Source organism: Haliotis rubra, unplaced genomic scaffold (assembly GCF_003918875.1).
Source record: "Haliotis rubra isolate DU_JTF1 unplaced genomic scaffold, ASM391887v1 Scf2, whole genome shotgun sequence".
NCBI lineage: Eukaryota > Metazoa > Mollusca > Gastropoda > Lepetellida > Haliotidae > Haliotis > Haliotis rubra.
The window spans coordinates 7819796-7824662 of NW_025766002.1; positions in this window are offsets into that span (position 1 = coordinate 7819796).

A 4867-nucleotide genomic window follows, 5' to 3' on the forward strand; every position below is an offset into this window, starting at 1 on the left:
TTTATACAAGAACCCTAATCTTAAGAAAATGAAATTCATGAAAATTATTTATTCTACACTAAATTAACATGTAAGTCTATGGAAATTACGTCAAGTGTCCGATTACCTTTTGCACGACTCTGTATTTTGGATAACGGCAAACTGAGTGCTTTTGCGGTATCGGCAGGTTAAATATATTTTGCTGTGATGGTCTCATGCTAAAGTCAGTTTTTACAGTATAAAACGAATTTTTATATGCTCCCAGCAAAAAATACAGGTGTGGCCTCAAAAGGAAAAAATATCCCATATATGATTTCGTAAGTAATGATCAGTGCCTGGGAAACTGAAGTTTATATTGTACGTGTACCAACTGCAACAAAGAAGTGAGTGAGTTGGGTTTTACGCCGATTTTAGCAATATTCCAGCAATATCATGGCGGGGGGACACCAGAAATGGGCTTTACACATTGTACCCATGTGGGGAATCGAACCCGGGTCTTCGGCGTGACGAGCGAAGGCTTTAACCACGAGGCTATCCCACCGCCCCTGCAACAAAGAAGATAGCTTCACGTAATGGACCCCTTACTTAGTCATTCCGGTAACACCCGCTGTGGGTTAAAACATACAGCTTTGTTTCAGTATAAAAGCTACACACAAACAAAATATGTATTTCATCTTCAATATCTTTGTTTTTATAAAGTTATTCGATAAAAATGTTTACGCAAAGGGCATCAAATGAACCTCTTTGAATTTTATTCATAAATCCTTCTTAGAAATGAACAGTCACGAATTAGACAACAAGTGACATACCGGATTACGAAATGAATTTGTTTAAGCTAAAAACGCATTCATAAGTGACCGTGTTCTGTAAAGACTCGATGTAAAGAGACAGAGACGATAAATACGGGTCCGTTTATATTTCCAAACCAAGCCCAATGTATACATAACCTCTATGACGTCGGTATACAGTATACACATAAGTGAAATCGTTTGCAATAAAGTATTAGCTGTACATTCGCATCAAGAGAGAAGATATGCAAGCACACACTGTAAAGAAACACAAGGAATATTCACTATTGCAATAAAATGCAATAAAGAGCGTATTACGTTCAAGTGACACAGACATGTTTAATGATCTACATATATGCAGAAGCAAAGGAATATGGGGACATTTTTATACACAAAGGTGAAGGATAAGCCATTATGGAAATAAACCCATTTTTCCTGTTGCTATTAAATGTTAACATTTTTTTATTGTAGAGGTCATAAAAACTGGGCATCATTCGTCCGATTTATATCATTTTCGTACACGTTTCGTACATGCATATGTTTGGCAAGCTCAGGATGTTGGTGATGTGAAACAATTTATTAGAATATTAAACTTAAGAACGAAATTTTTCAAAGATCTATGGATGCAAGACTGGTCTGCTCGTATTTAAAAACAAAATCTAGCAATCTATGTAACTAAAATTTTTAATGTCCGTAATGTAAACCTTGCGCTTGTATAACAAACCACAATGTTTGATTTATTTATGTAATTGTACCATAGGCCTCACAGGGCATCGACCGCCTCCGTGGTGTAGTGGCTAGAGCGTCCGCCCGGAGAGCGGAAGGTCGCGGGTTCGATCCCCGACCGTGTCAAACCAAAAGACGTTAAAATATGGTACTTGTTGGTCCCTGCCTGGCGCTCGGCATTAATGGGTACAACAAGGACTGGTCGGCTCAGAGTCAGTATAATGTGTCTGAGTGGGGTATTAATGCTTCACTGCGGCATGATATCTCAGTGGGCTAGCACTATAAAACCAGCTTCAGTCTGGGCTAGTACAAGCAGCCGCACATACACATACATACACACGCATGCACGTCGTCATATGAGTGAAATATTCTCAAGCGCGACGTAAAACCCAATTTCACCTCACCTCACCTCACCTCACCTCACCTCACCTCACAGGCCATCATCTACGAAATAAAGAGTCTGAGTCCACTTTATCTTCAGTAGCAAGAAGCGTCAGGCGAATGTACGAAATAAAACAAAACCTTAAATGCAATATGTGTGCGTGCGTGCGTGCGTGCGCGCGTGTGTGTGTAAATAGATATACACAAGTCATAAGATTCTGGCCAGTCTAAGGGAGGCAACTCGTGAAACCTTAGACGAATGAGCCACCCGTGCCTCCAACACATAGGGACGTTAAACAAATGACTTAAATAGATACACTGTTACCTGAACATCATTCCCATACTTGTTAAAGTGACGTCGAATGATATCATCGCTTACTTGCAACTGCCATTCTTTGGCAATGTAAAAACTCTTTCAGTTTTTTAAGTCGTGTACTGGCATACCCGCACTCTAAGTAGCTGGACATGGCTGTGGTAAGCTGTCTTGCTCTGTGTTCTGGTCATGGGAGGTAACTCTTAAGAGACTTTCGCATTGTGTGTGGTACCATTGAATATGGAACACAGAGTTCATAAAATAATCACAATAATACTTTATTGTCGCAGCTGAACAGCATACATGTAATGTCTTTACGACTCATCTGTGCCATTCATTACCCGCTCTGTTACTTTTCTGCAAGGGAGGCAATGCGTGAGTTTGGTTTAACGCGTGTTTGACCAGTATTCTATTCAGCTTGACTGATAGGGCGCGGAAAGGGTGGGCAGTTGGGTGTGTTGGGGTGGGTGGGGTGGGAGGTAAAAGGTCGTGGATGGGTATCACTTTTATGAAACATAAAAGGACCGGTATAGTTCTAACAAACCCAGATACAAGATCGAAGCAATAATCATTCGTTTCACTGAGAATGCAACCTTTCCATTCCACTGGAACAGTGGATCAGCCTTGTAAGGGAACCAGTGAACGCATACCCGTGAAGGTCCGGGTGAGAATGAACCTTCAGTAACCCATGCTTGTCGTAAGAGGCGACTAACGGGATCCGGCGGTCAGGCTTGCTGACTTGGTTGACACATGTCATCGATTCCCAATTGCGCAGATCGATTCTCATGCTGTTAATCACTGGATTGTCCGATCCAGACTCGATTATTTACAGACCGCTGGAATATTACTGAGTGCGTCGTAAAACTAAATTCAATCACTCACTCACCGAACGCATACTATGTTAAACATGTTAGGGACTTCCCATTATAAATACAGGTAATCTGTCATGACAACTTATAGGGTCTGCTGATGAGCGTAGATTACTTTTGTAAGACCTTCTAGATTTGCATATTGCTTTCTCAAGTCTGAGATTAAAATATGGAGAATAACTACTCCTCTGATGGGGGCAATAGTATATGACGTTACAGGAGGAGAGTACACGCTGGTTAGATCCAGTTACCATGGCAACCAGACAAGGAACAACCTGACTGCCAAACATAAAACTATAAAGAGCCATATCATATATTCGATAGATTTTTAAACATAATGTAGACATCTCTCTTTAGAGAGTACTTATCACAGTCGCCTAGTGCGTGTAAGTAATGCGCTGATGTGCCTTTATTAATCAGTGTTGTTTATGATTATTACAGACTGTATGCAGTGTGAATCCATTTATTATTGATGTTGTGCAGTGTTGTACATTGAACCCCACAAGGTGAGGTGAGGTGAGGTGAGGTGAAATCGGGTTTAACGTCGTACTTGAGAATATTTCGCTATGACGACATGCATGCGTGTGTATGTTTGGCTGCTTGTGCTTGCCCAGACTTAAGCTGGTTTTATAGTGCTAGCCCACTGAGATACCATGCCGCAGTGAAGCATGAATACCCCACTTAGACACATATTATACTGACCCTGAGCCGACCAGTCCTTGTTGTACCCATTAATGTCGAGCGCCAGGCAGGGAACAACAAGCACCATATTTTAACGTCTTTTGGTATGACGCGGCCGGGGATTGAACCTGTGACCTTCTGTTTTCCGGGCGGATGCTCTAACCACTACACCACGGAGGCAGTGAACCCCACAAGTCATAATCCGTTACTTCTTTGTGGGAGAGGCTGCTCCCATGAAGAATAAGACCGCTATTGATGGAGGGTAACGGTATGTGGCACACGAGAAACCTATGAACGTGGGTTCGAATCTCAGTCCGTGCGGATAAAGCTTCCAGATTTGTCAGCACCATTACTTGTTGGTTTCACCAAAGCGGTAAACGTCTGAGTGGTCTAAGAGGCTATACTTCGGGAAGTCCTCCCACATTAAACACGCCATAACAGAAACATAGAGTTCTAAGCGGCATCTACCAACTCACTCACTCAACATCGGTGGTACTGTGTCTACTTGTGAATCGAAGGGGCACCTGAGACCCCTAGGCATACCACAAAGTTAGGAACCTTGGTTCGAGTTCCAGATAAGCTTCTTGGTTTGATAACACTCAACCCCTCCTGGAGGCTTTTAATCAAAGTCTGTTTTTACTGGAATACTACTTAGGGGGACATTATCCTAAACTCCCTCACTTATACAACGTGGATCCATGATATGTTACATTAATTGTGCGTGACAGTCACGCGCCATTTCTCTCTTTACAAGTACACAACGTGAACATACCCGTTTAACACCACTGTTAATATTCAACTCAAACGAAATAGACTAGAAATAACAGGATTATAAAATCAAGGGCGGTAACTCGTGATCGGCGATCGAGCAGCAACGTACCGCAGTTAACGGGGCAGCTCTAAATCGTGTGTATCCATGCAAATAGTCTTTTAATGATGCTGCTGCAATAAACTGATAGTCATACCTTTAGCAAAAAACGTTTCACTGGATTTCAATCAGTGTCGCGATAACAAGTATTCCATTCGTATATCGAGTTATTCATACCACCCACCCCTCTTCCCGCTAACCCGTTGAAAGATAGGGAATTTATATATTTCCTGTAACAATGAGCTACAACCGGTTTGTTCGG